The sequence below is a fragment of the Macrotis lagotis genome, chromosome 2 (assembly GCF_037893015.1).
Source record: "Macrotis lagotis isolate mMagLag1 chromosome 2, bilby.v1.9.chrom.fasta, whole genome shotgun sequence".
Classification (NCBI taxonomy): Eukaryota; Metazoa; Chordata; class Mammalia; order Peramelemorphia; family Peramelidae; genus Macrotis; species Macrotis lagotis.
This window is the reverse complement of record NC_133659.1, coordinates 175467050-175483165: the sequence shown is the minus strand read 5'-3', so window position 1 is coordinate 175483165 and position 16116 is coordinate 175467050. Positions and strand designations below refer to the sequence as shown.

General features: G+C 40.9%; 1 protein-coding gene across 5 annotated transcripts in view; it reads left to right on the top strand.

Moving 5' to 3' along the window:
* Window positions 1-725: 725 nt before the first annotated feature.
* The window catches only part of AKAP1 (A-kinase anchoring protein 1), a 58109-nt gene continuing 42718 nt past the window's right edge, over window positions 726-16116 (top strand). Inside the window, exon 1 of one of the 5 annotated variants that reach the window (XM_074223653.1) lies at window positions 726-795. The gene's annotated coding sequence lies outside the window, so the exon portion shown is untranslated. Of the gene's footprint in view, window positions 796-850; window positions 922-2814; window positions 5974-13064; window positions 13914-16116 lie in introns of those variants that run through there. The other 4 variants (XM_074223651.1, XM_074223652.1, XM_074223655.1 and 1 more) reach the window with 4 other exon arrangements.

Genomic DNA, 16116 nt, shown 5'->3' with positions numbered 1-16116 from the left:
TTTGTGCCTAGCTGTTTGCCAGCAGGGATTGGTTTTGGTGTTGTTTTTGCCTTTGGTACCCAGTCTCTTTGACCGGCTGGTGGATGTGGTCTGGTGTGCTCCGAATTTCAGAAAGAGCTAAGAGAATGTCAGACGGAAAGGCTTGGTGTTAGGGCTGCGGGGACCCGAGGCACGATCGAGTCCACTGTCATGTTTTGGAAGAGACAAGTGAGGCCAAGAGAGGGAAAGCGACTGGGCTGAGGCCGCTCAGCCTGCACCTCCCCCGCCCACCCTTGACGTTCTAATCCGTACTAGTTAGACCTCCGGGTCTGAGGCAGGGAAGGTGGAGCGGAGAAGTCAGCCAGGGTCAAGGGAGTTCCCGGCGGGGACTGAATGCGCGTGCGCGGAGCGCGAAGGCGGGGCTGGGAAGAGGTGGGAGCGAGGGAGCAGAGGAGGGAGCCTTCGGCTCGCGCGTGCGCAGGGGGCGAAGGCGGGTAGCGAGGACTTGGATTAGGGGCGGGGGAGACGAGGGAGAGAGGGAGGCTGGGAGCGTGGATCTGCGCGTGCGTGCGTAGGTCTGTGAGGGCGGGGCGTGCACGGAGGCCGGGAAGCGTGGAGCTGCGCGTGCGGGAGAGGGAGGCAGCGGGGAGGTGGGTGTAGGCGGCGGGAAGCCGGAGCTTGAGGATGCGCACGCGCGCTGCGCGAGGGGGCGGGGCGGAGAGTTGAGCGCGAGGGAGGGAGGCGGGAGCTGTCGGCGCGTGCACGGCGCCGGCGCGCGCCTCCACTATTTAAAGTCTCAGAGTTCCAGCCGCCCGGGTGAGCACGTGGGGAGCGGCCGGAGCGGAGCGGGGCCGCGGGGAGGAGGCGGCGGGGCTGGGGGCGGGGGCGGGCCTGCCGCACGTGGACGGACTCTGCACCCGGAGCCAGCTCGCCCGAGCGCCTGTGAGTGGGGTGATCGGAGCGGGGGGAGCCCCTCGCCCTGCCCCGGCCGGGGGGCGGCGGGTCTTGGCCCCGGGCTCTCCGGCTCCCCCGCCGGCTGCGAAGCGCGGGGCCGCCCGTCCCGCCATGTGTGCGGGCTCCTGCCGCGGGCCGCGCTCGCCCCGGCCCCGGCCCCCCGGCCGTGCCCCGGCGCCCCCCTCCGTAACTTCACTTTCTGGCTTCTCTCCCCGGCCCCCGCCCGCCCCGCGCCCTCCGGAGGAAGCGCCGAGCCGCGCCTGTCCCACCCAAGGTCGCCCAGCCCCGCGGTCGTTCACTGTGCAAAGGTCGTGTGTACCCAGCTCCTGCGGGCAGAGGGGCAGAGGGGCAGAGCCGGATGCCCGGGCGCAGCCCTCCGTGGGGTGGGGGTCGGCGGACTGACCCGCGGCCCTCCAGAGGCTGGCCTTGAACCTCAACTAACCAGAAGCGTCAAACGCCCTTAGGCCCCAGCCCGGGTCACCGAGGGGCAGGCGGGAACTTGGTACTCGGATAGGGGCTGCCCTGTGCAAGAGAAGTCTTTTTGCAAAACTGCCTCGAGAACCTGGAGATCAGTGCTGAGAAGCCAGGAAAAACATTCTTTTTTTTTTTTTTTGGTGCTCTATCTTTATTTTAAATATTTTATTATGAGTTTTACCATTTTTCGCCCTAATCTTATCCCTCCCCCACCCTCCCTCAGAAGGCAATCTGCCAGTCTTTACATTGTTTCCATGATATACATCGATCCAAATTGAGTGTGATGAGAGAGAAATCACAGAGGAAAAGCATTCTTGGCTAGTGTATTGGGGAGAGGAAGAAATGGGACATGGTGGAGACTTCAAGGGAGGAGTCTGCCTGGAGAAAAAGTGCTGGAGTTGTGTGCTTCCTCTGAGAAGCTTTAGTGGCTGGACCCCCCCAAGTGTTAGAAGAGTTGATTAATTCTCAGGGTCTGCATCTACGACCCTTAGCCCTGGCTCTTTTGGGTGGGCACACGCACCTGTTAGGAATTACAATTTTAAACAAAGCTAGCAAGAAGGTGCTTGGGCGGGACTCGACTCAGGAGGAGGGGCACTGAGTTTGACCAGCCTTTCTTTTCTCTAGTGGCTCTTCTTAGCGCTCGCTATTGGAGGGCAGCTGGCATAAAGGGTACGGGACTAACGGATTTTTTGTTTTGTATTTTTGACTCTGAAACGTTCGTGGAGTACGGGAAGTGCCTGAAGGTTATGTAATTGAGAATTGGTTGTTTTTTTCCTTTCCCCTTCATAAGGAAAACTTACTCCACCCTCACTTTTCTGGGGGCAGAAATGGAAAGTGGAGGTGAGCTGCAAGCAGAAGGTGTGTGCGGTGAGGGCAAGGTCAGGTGTCAAAATAGAAACAGATTGACATTTTGCTCCTAGTTCTGTTAGCAGATGCCCTGTCCAGCAGGTTCCCACTTTCCCCATCTGCCGTTACTGATAACTAGTGGACTTTGCTCTTAGTGGAGGGAGAGAAACCTTTTAAGTTATTGTAGATTTGGGGGGGGGGGGAGGAGCCTGGTTTAACTGTCTTCCTTTAAGTATAGCCTACTTGGTGTTTTTATATTTAGTGAAACCAATCTCTGCAGAAACGGCTTTGTACAGTTTGCACAGGCTTTGTACAGTTTGCACAATCTCCACTCCACTCCCCCCCCCACCAGGTTTTTATCACCAATAAGGGAAGGGCTCTTTGTTCACACAATTTAAATAAGCAAAAAATCGTGTTGGAATCTGAGATACTGAAAATAGGAACTAAATCCAAAACTTGTTGGTTCTTGAACTATTTATTGCTCATGGTATATATATAGAAAGCAAGCTTTGATTGGCTAGAAATGAAAAGAATTATTTTTAATACTTAAACAATGCTTTGTACCATTTAAAACAAAAACAATAAAAACTGATTGTCTTCATCTGGTTTCAAGAGTAAAATGGAGTTTCTTCCCATTTCACATCTGAAGAAGTCTCAGTTCTTTCACCTTTTGATGAAATTGCAGGACTAAAAGAACCAGAATTTAAGAGGACCAAAATTTCAGTTTTTTAAATCCATATGAGGCAAAGAAAACAGGATAATCTTTATTTCAAAGTAAAATAATAATCTACTTGTAATTATTTGTATTTAAAGTGAATATAGATGGGATTTGTTCTGAAGAGACATTTATTTCTTCCTGGTTACATGACTATGTAGTTTTGTGCTAGGTTGAGATTCTTTAGTTGAACCCCCCCCACCTTTTTTTTGAAAACATGAATTAACAAGCTTTTTATTAAGCCCCTACTATGTGCCCTTTGCTGGATTAGCTGTTGGGTATATAAGTATAAGGATGAAAAGAAGACAGGGGCAAAGAGAAGTGAAGATAACAAGTAGTTAAGTGCCTACTATATGTTAGATACTGGAAATACAGAGCAAAAAGGAGGAAAAGAAACCACAACTTTCAAGAAGCTTACAGCCTGTGAGGAATTCAATGTGTACATATGTGTTGTAAATATAAAATTATTGGGAAGAGAAAAGGTTATTCAGAGAACTAAGTAGCATAGCCTTAGATTTGAAACTATTTTTCAAGCTAAAATGTATCATCCCTTTTTACAGTGGAAAAGAGAACTTATTTGAAACTTATGGTAATAAAAAAAAAGAGCAGCAACAATAAGACCACCTATATGCCAATCAGTTAAAGGTACTAGAATTCTTAGATTTTTTTTTTGACAAGGCAAAGGAGTTAAGTGACTTGTCCAAGGTCACATCTGGGTAATAAGTGTCTGAGATTCAGGTCCTCCTGACTCCGGAATCCATACTCTATCCATTGAGCTACCTAGTTGCCCCTCTTAGATTAATTTTTATAAAAGTGTGCTGTTAGATAATAATACTTCAGAAATTGTAGTTAATTCACTTGAGTGAGTTTCACAGTGCTTAAATGGTTGCTTAATTTTTCTCTCATTTATTAAGCTAGCCCCCCCCCCCCCAATAAGACAAACCCCATGTAATATATAGTCAAGCATATTCCTTTATTGGCCAAATTCAAGAATATGTCTCATCATATTAATTCATCCCTTTCTCTGTCAGATGAGTAGCATTCTTCATTGTTATTCCTTTGAAATCATGGTTGGTAATTCTGTTGGCTGTTTGTTCATTTTTATAATGTGATTAGTGTATAAATATTCTGGTTCTGTTCACTTTTTTCTGGGTTAGTCTTTCCAGGATTCTCTGCAACTGGAGATCTTTTATATTTATACACCATAATTGAGCAGCACTTCCTTAGTCTGGTTCTTTGCTACTACCCCCCCCCCCCAAAAAAAGCCCAACCTCAAAAGTGTTATAAATGTTTTACGTATAGAAATCTTTGCTTTTAATTTGATCCCTGGGGAATATGCCCAATAATAGTATCACAGGGTCAAAGAATAGGCAGAGTTTAGTAACTTGTGGATGTGATTCAAAATTGCTTTTCATAATGACTGTGCCAGTTAAAAGCTCCACCCACAGTTCTTCCATGTGTCTCATTTTCTCGGAATCCCTTTTTTTGTCCACTCTGCCAATGATAGACATGAGGCTGAATCTTAGAGTTGCTTTAATTTTGCATCTCTATAATTATTAGTAACTTGGAGCATTTTTTAAACATGGGAAATTCTTGAATATATCTGAAATAGCACTTATCCCATCTGCCCACCCTTTCCCCTCCTTCCCCCCCTTGGCACTAACAGTCACCCATGGCACTAACAGTATTTTGTAGCTAGCTGATTGAGGTTCCCTGCCTTGAGTTAAAAGGCCCATCCATACCCATGTGTGGTTTCTCAAAGATCGATGGTGATCAGATTTCAGTTTAAGGTTCTGAACTTAAATATTTAAAACTATTTCACTCGGAACCATAGTGAACCACATTGTCCTGGAGCTTGAAGACTTGACTGGAATTATGCAACTATAGCTGCTTTTGATTAATATATTTAGGTTTATGAAATTTCTTAAAAGCCTGAATTCAGACTGACAGGGTTGCTTAGGTAAACTTAATACTTAGCTTCCTGAGAAAATTGACTTGGATCTTGCTAGCATTTCAGAGCCTACTAGCTGGGCAAGAGCTGGTTGCTCCCCCTTGATCTTGTATTTATTTATATATAGGTATTCCAAACTTCCCAAGTGACATTTCCTGGCACATAGAGGCATTTAATACTTGATGTTAGTTTTTTACCTGTATTTGCTGTGAGGTTGAGTTCTTGTGTGTGTGTGTGTGTGTGTGTGTGAGAAGGGGGATGGGGGGAGAGCTTATCTCTATTTCATGCTGGGATAATGACAGTACATTAATGTTTAGTTTGGCTTTGTTTTCTGGCATTTTTTAATCTTTGTGCTGAGTGGGTTTGGAATTGGAAGACCCTTGAATTGCTACTTTTGGAAGGTGGGGCAAGTCATTTCTCTTGTCTTTGCCTTAGTCCTCTACTCTACTGAGTGAGGAGCTTAGTGTCTCCTAGGAAGCCAAACCATTGGTCTTGGCAACCATGGGCTGAAGTAGGCAGAGAAGAGACTTGCTGGCCTTTTCTCTCACTGATGTGCTCCCTACTCAAGGTGCTACTTTGTATCTGATATTTTTTGAAGTATGTGAATATAAAAAGTCTTTGCCTTTAAGGTACTTATGAAGGGAATGTAACATATGCAAAATAAATAAAAATGGTTACAGGGAGTAGATGACTCCATGACATTAGCAATTAGGAAAGGCTTTTGGTAGTAGGTGGGACTTGAACAGAAACTTTGAAGGGTTAACAGTGTGAGCTCTATATGACTTAAGTTTTGACATTTTCATTGGTTGACCTGTTTTATTTCCTTTTCTTTATAGACTCACTTACATGGTTTCTTAGCATCCAGTCCTACAGAACAAATTTAGAGATGACAGAATCAATAGAAGGCCTCAAGGAAGATTTGAGCTCCAGTTCTGCCTTAGATCCTTACTAGCTGTGAGACCTTTGGGCAGGCAGCTTTCTCTATCCTCCGTCTATCTGTGAAATGGCAATAATAGTAGCACCTACTTCCTAGAGTTGTTATGAGAATGAGAAGGTAATATTTGTAAAGCACTTTTCAAAACCTTAAAATGTTTTATAAATGGTAACTATGACTGGAGGTTTACAAAATTTTGATTTACTATAGCTCCCTAGTTGGAGGACTGAGATTAATGAAAAAACCCTGCATAGAATATATGAGTTTTTTTCTTGCAAAATGCAAAGACAGTGGTTAGTTTTTTTTAAAACCTTTATAATAATCTCAGAAATGAGGACAGGTTAGGGAACCAGTAGTGTATGGTGAATAGCAAACTAGACTCAATAAAGAATTGAATTTGAATCTCTCCTTAGACCCTCCCCCCAGCTCAGACACCAACTGTGTGACCTCATTTAATCCCTCTGATCCTCTGTTTTTCTCTCTATAAAAATGGGGATAATAGCACCTACACCACAAAGTTATTTTATTAATCAAATAAGATGGTTGTAGAGCACTTTGCAAACCTTAATGCAATATGTAAATGTGAACTCCTCATTGTTTATTTTAGGCCTAGTCCTGCATCAGAGGTGTTAGGTTGTAGTAGTTTTTTAAGGACTTTGGTGAAAGTGAGAGAGTGGCATTTTCAACTATCAGGACTTTTTCCCTACAAGACTGGCCCAGAGAAGGCGTATAATAAGAGTAGATTTTATTTTTGCCATACATTAGGGTCTAGTCTTTATTATCATGGTAAGGGGAGGGTAGTTGTTAACTGACTTAAATAGGAGGTAAAGCCACTGTATAACTGCCAAATAGTGAAAAGGACTTAGTCTGAAAACCTGAATATTTCTTTGCTTTACCTTCTTGAATTTGTGCTTAAGGCTTCAAAGGAGAAGACTGCAGGGGTTTTTTAAATATTCAGCATTTGTTTTGTGAAACAGCTGCTGTCTAGTAATAGTTAAGTGGATTTTTTCCAGGTTCAGGTTTTTCCTGGAAACTCTCACTTATCCCCTCCCTAAGGAAAACAAAACAAAATATAAATGCAAAATAGTGAAAGCTCCTTCCTTTCTTTCTGTTCCTTGCCTTTGGATGTTCTTCCAAACTGACTTTTTGATGCAATATCTGCACTTCCCATTTAGCCCCTTGCCTGGATTTGTGTGGTTTTAGACCCTCTTTTGGTCCTTTGCCAACAAAAACTGTAGGTGCTTGCTTTCTTGGTGAGTTCTTCCATCTGTACAAGCATATTCTGCTCAGAGCAGAAAAACATTTTGTTTTAGGACAATATCAATTCGTTGATTCTCTCAAATACTGTGCCATTTAGTAATGTTTTTCCTTCAATTTCTTCCCCTCCTTTTTATCCTTCTTTAAATAACTAGGGAGGCAGGTAGACAGACCTACTTGTCATGCCTTATAGGTATATATTCGTCTGAACACGTAAAGCTCTTTAAATAGGAAAACAGTTACAAGTAACTGCACAAATCTGATAGCTTTGATTGCAAATTATTTGTTATAACACAAAAAGGCACCAACTGAGCCCCTGATATACAGGTTGGGAGAGAAGGAGCCATTAAATTATGAAGGAGTTTGAGAGATCAAGTTAGTTAGGGATTAACCACTTACAGAATAGTGACAGCAAAGTGAAAGGGTATGCTAACTTTGAACCTGTTGCAGGTGTGACACTTTCGGCTTGTGAAAACTTATATTGTGATAACGCCTTCTGGCTCTTGATTTTGATTTATATGAGAGTTCTTAAGAATTTGTGTTTAACTTTTTACCCAACTGAACCCCTTTTTTATTTTTAGGATTCACAGGCTGGTTAATTTCTGCGAAATCAGATGAATTATAAACAATAAAAAGAAATATAATCTGATGTTTGAATTATTTTAATCTGTTCCCTCTCTGATCCCAGGCCTTCGTTCTTACACATTTAGGTATTAGAACACTATGGTCGGCAACCAGTCACTGAGAGAGAATTCAATTCAGCATGAGAGTAGCATTTTAGTTAATTAAACTTTTATTGTGGTTGGTTCCACACTTGACATTAGAATTGGATCAGCTAGGGGCAGCTAGGTGGCATAGTGGATAAAGCACTGGCCTTGGAGTCAGGAGTACCTGGGTTCAAATCCGGTCTCAGACACTTAATAATTACCTAGCTGTGTGGCCTTGGGCAAGCCACTTAATCCCATTCGCCTTGCAAAAACCTAAAAAAAAAAAAAAGAATTAGATCAGCTGTGATCAAATTTTAGATTTTAAGGGATTCTGATGTTAAGTAGGTTCTGTTTAATTGCTATACCTTAGGACTGGAATTGAAATAAACTAAAAGGTTGTTCTATCTGGCTGCAAGACTCCTTTCCACAGTATCCTTGATAAGTATTCAGTGACAGAGACCTTAATTCTTTATAGCAACCTATTCTATTTTTGAATAGTTCTAGTTATTACAAAGTTCTTCCTCTGAGTTCCTTTGAACTGACTCCCTGTGACTTGTACACATTGGTCCTAGTTCTTTGTTTTGGAATCTAGCACAGTGGTATAGGCTAGTGGTTCTAAAGCTTTTTGGTCTTAGGACTCCTACAAGCTTAAAAATATTGAGGAAAATTTCCCCGAAGAACTTTTATCTTTATATATTAGGAATTAAAAATTATGAAAATTATATTGAGCTTATGGAGCCCTCTGAAAGGGTCTTGGGGACCTCAAATCCCTAGAGATCCTCAGACTACACTTGGTGAACTATGGGTATAGACTGTAAGCTGTAATAGGACAGGGATTGTCTTAGCTAAACATGATAGGATATTTTTATCATAGTGCTTTCCAGATGATAAAAGGTACTTAAAACTGTTAAAGTAAACTTTAGCCATATTTCCTGCTTTCACTTTTGTATTCTATGTGGAAAACTATTAGATTCTTTATTTTCTGGAATAAGTGAGGCCAATGTGACTCCAGGTGGGGGTCATTTGGTCCTGCCTGTTTGAACTCCTAAAGACTATGAAAATGATTGAACCAAAGAAAGTTCAAGATAAAGAATCCATTTCAATTCTCCTCTTTTCCATTCAAATAACACTTTAATATTTTATGGGAATTTTCTGTTCTTCACTGTTCATTTGTTGCATACCTTGTAGATTTCCATCTTTCCCAACATTTTATTAAGCTCCTATTTATACAAAGCACTGTTCTAGGTGTATAATGAATTGTTCATGTGCTATCCATAGGTTAAGGCCCTTACAAAAGGAGCTATTGCAGTGAGTTTTTATTGGCTATTGCCTTTAAGTGTCATTAGTCTCTAATAGCCCAGAAAATTGTTCTGAAATTAGCCTAATCAGACTAAACATCTACCACCTGTACACAGCAAACACTAACTAGTTTCCTGGTGATCTTGAAGCCATCCCTTAGATTGGGGATTCTTAACCTTTTCTTGTATCATAACTCCTTCGGAAATTTGGTGAAACCCATGAATCCTCACTCAGAAAAATGCTCAGCTTCATTTTAGACAGAGGTTGGTGGAAATAAAGATGCTAGTTTCCCTCCCCTCCCCATATGAATTTATGGACTCCTTAAAATCTGTGTATCCCATGTTCAGAACCCTACTCCAAGAGCTGTAGAGGCAAGATGGTTTAATGGAAAGTGTGCTAGACTGAATTTAGTTTACTATCCCACAGATTAGAAACTGGGGGGCCAGCTTCTCTGTGAGCCTTTGTTTACCTAGAGATAATACTGTAGTACTGACCTTTTAGGATTGTTATCAGTCTTTAATTAGATAATAATTTGAAAACTTTAAAGTACAGCATAAATATTCCTATGAGACACCAGAGCTTAGTGAATATTTAAGTCCAGCATCTAAGTCCCTTTTCTGATAACACTGTAGCTGTATCACTCTGGACAAGTTAGTCCTCTTGTTCTAGAGGACACTGGTAGAAGGTGCTTTACTTCCCTAAGAGTTCCTTATGCCAATGAAATAGGCTAGTCCCTATTCCCATAAATACCCTTAGTTTTATATCTGGTTCACAAGGATTGGTCTCTAACATTCACTGAGATGATAGTGAGCCAGATACCTGAGGGAGAGGTAAGTGCCAAGCTTTAAGAGACCAGTATAGGGATTTTGGAGCTTTTTAGGGAGATTATACACTTCAAAAACTACTTGATCTGGGAAGGGAAAGAGGTAGGAAGTGATGGTTGTCAGCTTTTTTTAAAAAATGATTAATATATTCAGGTTTTATACCTGTAATCTTCTGATTTCCAGCTTTCCTCTAATCCCTTCCCAGAGAGAGGAGGAGAGGGAGAGGGGTACACTTCCTGATCTCTTCTTAGATCTAGTTTACTTAATAGAATTACACAACTTGTTTATTTTCTTGAATTTTCTTTTTCTTTTTTTTAGTGGCCAATTTTTCTGCCTGCAAACTGGTAACAAAACACTGTTCTATCTATTGACTGACTTAGCCTGTGCTTTTTATAGGCTTCTTCTCTTTATCTTTGTCTCTATATAACTTCCCACCCTTGGCTTATATTCTTTCTGAAAACTGATTGAGTAGTTAGAAGAAACATGGAACCTGTTGTGAGTATTTACTTCCTAGCTGGAATGAATGGTTAGGACTAAGGCAGGTTTGCATGCAGACTTGTTTTCAGCTCTCATCCTTCTCAGGAAGCACAGCCTGGCTATGAATATAACTTTTCTGCTTTGTCCTCTGACTTTGACATAGGTTACAAGCATGTGCTGCCTGACTATTTTTAGCCATCAAGCCCCACTTCAGGCGTGCTGCTTCAGTATGGTCAAAGGGTCCAAGGCTGCTTTTAACCAGAGTAACTTTAGTCCAGGACTCAAAATAGTCTTTGGGGCTTTAAGGAAAAGAATAAAAGAAATCAAAATGGGATTTTCCACAGAATCCCTTCTTTCTCCATCCCACTCTGTGTTTCTGGTATATGTCAAGTTATTTTAACTAACTACTAGGTGAAAGCAAAAGGATTGAAGGGATAGCAGAGATGAATAGAGCATCACACTTGGAAAATAAAAATAATGGATGGTGCTGAAATCTTTTGAGTTTTAAAATAAAGTATTTTGCTTTCTCTCAATCTTACTTTCCCGAATTGAGAACTGCAGCCCATGCATTTGTTCCTGATGGTGGGGGAGGCTTCTATCCATATAAGGTGCTATGTGTCTGCTGGGGTTTATGTTGGCTGAGGAGCCAAGACTGTTTCACTGAGCAGTTTTAAAGAACTAGGACTCATCTATAGTTTTTCCTGTAAAACAGGTCTTTCTTACTGTTTACCTGCTATCATTGTTGGGAACTGAGCTGCCCCCCTTAATGTAAATACCCTGGGCTGAATTAGGGGAGTCAGGAGGAAAAATATCAATATGGGAGACATTTTGGGAGAAAGAAACACCTTTTGAAGGGTTTTGGTGGAGTGGGGGGGAAGTTGGGATAGGTTCTGGAAAAGGACAAGGTGGTAGCTACTTAGTAAGCTAGCTTTGTCAAGAAAACATGACATAGGAGCAGCTAGGTGGCATAGTGGATAAAGCACTGGCCTTGGAGTCAGGAGTACCTGGGTTCAAATATGGTCTCAGACACTTAATAATTACCTAGCTGTGTGGCCTTGGGCAAGCCACTTAACCCCATTTGCCTTGCAAAAACCTAAAAAAAAAAGAAAACATGACATAGAATGAACTCCTGTTTGCCTATATTTGCATGCATGCTGTCGTACTACTACTACATACTATTTTTTTGGCATAAAATTCGGAAGCAGCTTCTGTTCTTGGATTTTATAAAATGTATCAAAAATTGATGTTAGGTTCATGGGATTTTGGTTCTTTTGTTTTGGGAAGGGGATTATTGTTGGGAGCCTCTGCACATTGACCTTGAAGCATTGAGGACTCCCTTTTTCCTTCCCTGTGTTACATAACTTGTACTGATAGTTGTTTAGAGATAGAATTCTTAACCCTATCTCTGCTGGTACAAGGATTGAGGAGTTCAGGTGCTTTGGATCTTCATGTAGTTATCAAGAACAAACATGTCTTCTTGAATGTGTCGTACAAGAAGGAGAATAATGATGGTTAGAATGTCCCTAGAACAGGAGGAGTGTATTGTCTAAAAAAATTTGGCTAGCTCTTATCTCATTTGTCCACTAAAATCTAGCTGAGAAATATAGGCATATGTCTTAGTGTACTATAGTTTAGATTCTGAAAAGAATTGATAGTAGTATGAAATTGCCTAGAGTTTCACAGCAAATTCACCCTTGATTCCCTCTACAAATACTGACTCATGGTCTCTACTATTCTGTCCCTCTACAAATACTGACTCATGGTCTCTACTATTCTGTCCTGCCCCCTTGCAGTACTAATATTGTTAGGATTGGGAGTTGTTAGGTTTGTTCCTCAGCCCCATTATTTTTAGTAACCAACAGCTCTGTTCCTTTTATTCTGAATAAACCTTGTGGTCCTATCTGACCATGAGACCACTCAGATGATGTGAGTTCTTTATAGAGTTCACTTAATATTTAAGAAATATTTAAGCTAGTATAGAATTGAGCTTTGTCAGAAAACAGCTGAGTATTTTCTTTGAAATTGGAATGTATGAATAGAGGGAAGGCTTTGGCAGCTTCTGTTCTCTGCTTTGAATACAAGCTGATCTTAATAAAAAGTATTGATTCCCAGCACCTCCACCCCCATTGATCTATCATTGAACAATAGGATGGAAGGAGAGAATGTGTTAGAATAAGAATGCCAGGATGATTTCACTCAATTGTTAAACTGCTTCTCTGAGTTGGTCTAAGGTTGCTTTCATGCTCCTATTTTCTATGAGTATATTTCTGGCAGGTTACTTTAAATCATATAGAGTCATACAGATAAAGAGTCAAGCCCAAAATTTAAAGTGACTTAAGTAGGCAGATCAAATGCTAAGTTAGGATTCAAATTCAGGTCCTTGGACTTGGAATCCAGCATTCTTTCCACTGTAGCACATGTATGATGATGATATCTCCTGAATGAAAATTCTAGAATCTCAAGAGTCTGACCAGATGACATCTAAGACCTTACAACTATTGCCAAGTTCAAGAATCTCTTATTACAGGAAACCAAGGACATCCTCTAACCTCTTGCTTGAATTAGAACCCTCTGGTAAGAAAGAGCTCACTGCCTCGAGGCTAAAATATGCTTTCCTATAACTTTTACTTACTTATTGGTTCTAGTTCTACCTTGGTTTTACTTATTTGGTTCTAGTTTAAATAATTCCAGACTAGAAAGAGTTCCACAAGTTTTGAGAGCTCTGATCTTATTTAGAGATGGTTCTGTAACCATCTGGTCTTCAGATCACATCAACTGTATCTTCTCTAGACCTCTGTTGGCATCTGAGATCTTCATCTGGTAGGGAGTGAAAGGTAGAAATTTTTTTTTTAGGTTTTTGCAAGGCAATGGGGTTAAGTGGCTTTCCCAAGGCCACACAGCTAGGTAATTATTAAGTGTCTGAGGTTGGATTTGAACTCAGATCCTCCTGACTTGAGGGCCAGTGCTCTATCCACTGACACCTTGCTGCCCCAAGGGTAGAGATTTTTTAACTGATTAAGTCCTACCACCTTGAAATAAGTACAGATTAAACTTGGACCCCATCTGAGGAGTGCTGTAAATGATTTATCAGGAATCTACAGCTCCTCTCTGGTGTGAATAGGGTGGATTTGATTTTAACAAGTTCAGTAGTTCAACTCCTTAAGAGTTCAGGCAAGGGACCAAGGCTATGTGACTGCTTTTCCTAGATGATCATAATCAAGGGTGTGGAAACAATAGGGTGTAACTAGCATCACAGTCCCACTGTGAGCTAATTTGGAACTTTTAAGATGTTACTACAAGTCAATTTATTAAGGGCCACTTTTGTACTCTGAACAGCAGGCATACTCTTGGAGTCCTCATAGAAACCTGAGGCATGGCTCCAGGACTCTAAACGCTTGCCTGGACGGCAGCTCCACAACCATGTGGCTGGGGGGAAAGGGCCCAAACGTGGCATCTGCAAGCTCAGTGACTAGCATCTAATACCATCTCCAGGAAGGTAGGAGGTATCTGCTGCCAGTGAAGTAGTTCACTTTGTTTCATTTATTATTTCTTATGTCTTTGCCTTTTGACTGGCTTTTAAAATGTTTCCTTAGAGGAAAAGGACATTTTGCCTGGAGGAAACAGAGTATATTATTCCTCATGGGTTCAGCTTGCACATGAAAGCTTAGACAATGATTTACTTGGATACATTCTTACTTTTCTTGTAAGTCTTCCCTGGTTCTAGTTACCTATAGAATGAAGATCCAACTTTTAGCTTGGCATTCAGTGTTTTCTACAGTCTGCTCCCCAACACTATTTCTACTTTTCTGTTTTTCTCTGACCCTTTTATTTTCACTGATACTTTAAAGATGTTTTATTTTGACTTCTCTTTTTCCTTCTCCCTACTTCTTGGTACCCTACCCTCCCAATCCTATTAAAAACTTGGTGATCCTTCAAGTTCCATCTCAGATCCTGTCTTTTAGCAAGTCTTCTCCAAATATCCCAGTCCTCCTCTGAAATCTGCTAGCACTTTTACCTCTCACTTACACAAATCATAGGAATTGGAGCTGGAAGAGTTCTTAGAGGTCATAGTCTAACTTCATTTTACAGATGAAGAAACTGAAATTCAGTGCAGCAGAGTGAGTGACTTACCCAAGGTCACCAAGAAGTAAGCAGAGCCTGACTTTATAATTGTTTTCAAAAAGATTCTGAGTCTGTCTTGGCAAATAGACTCCCAAATATTTTATATTGTCTGAGGTTACTTTGAATGGAATTTCTCTTTCTAGCTCTTCCTGCTGTTTCTTGCTAGTCATATATAGGAAAGTTGAGGATTTATGGGGGTTTATTTTATAACCTGCAACTTTGCTAAAATTGCTAATTGTTTCCAGTAGTTTTTAAGATGATTTCTTGGGATTCTCTAGGTAGACCATCATGTCATCTGTGAAGAGTGAGAGTTTTATCTCTTCCTTCCCAATTCTAATTCCTTTAATTTCTTTTTCTTCTCTAATTGCTGATGCTAACATTTCTAATACAATATTGAATAGTAGTGGTGATAATGGGCACCCTTGTTTAACCCCTGATCTTACTGGGAATGCCTCTAGCCTCTCCCCCTTGAATATAATGCTTGTTGATGGTTTCAGATAGATACTGCTAATTATTTTAAGGAACAGTCCATTTATTCCTACACTCTCTAGTGTTTTTAATAGGAATGGATGCTGTATTTTGTCAAAAGCTTTTTCAACATCTATTGATATGATTATATGGTTTCTGATAGGTTTGTTATTGATATAATTGAGTATATCTACAGTTTAGGGCCTGACTTTAAAAATGATGTGTTCAGACTCCCAAACTCAGTGTTCTCTTGTAGTTTTATGTAATGCCATGTGTTGTCATGACTTATATATATTTTATCCACTGTTGGATTTTAGGCTCATGGTAGACAGGGACCATTTCTTAATATTTGATTGCCACATTATCACTTTTTGAATAATTATTAAATAAATGATGCATGGATTTTTTTAACTGGTAATCCTAATGGGATGCTGAAATGCACAGACTTCTAAACTTGTAGCTCTTAGTTCACTGGAAATAATTTTGTATTTAAGTAGTATAATATCAGTTTTGCCAATAACTCAGATATAGATGAAATTTGACAAGTTTTCAAGGACTGATAGCTAGCATATGAAAAATACTTTAAAGCAAGAGCAGGGAATGACCTGTCTGCAGGCCCTATGGCCTGCAAAATCATTTGGTTTGGTGCTGCCATGGCAACCTCAGACAGGACTTGAAATTCAACAAATCTAGGAGCTTTTTAGGGGTGAATTAAATGTTTGACAAATATAGCAGACAAATGATACTGTAAATACACAAGCTGCCCTTGGCAGAAAAAGGTTTCCCACCTCTGCTTTAAAGTGTTCTTGTACATTTTCTCATTTAATTCTCTCCAATAATCTGGTGAGTTAAGACCTAGATGTATTATCCCTATTTTTATAATTGAGGGAACTGAGACTTAGAAAAATATGGCCACATAGCTAAGTAAATGTCTAAAGCAGGATTTGACAGAAGCCAGCTTGTCTTGACACCATTCTTTCTTTTCCAGCATTCTTTTCACTACTTCATATTTAACATTTGGAAATTCATACCAAAGGGTTCTCTCAAATTTTCAGGAAAAGGTGCTTGGGTACTGTGAGATTATTGTCCTCCTAAAACAAGTATAGGCA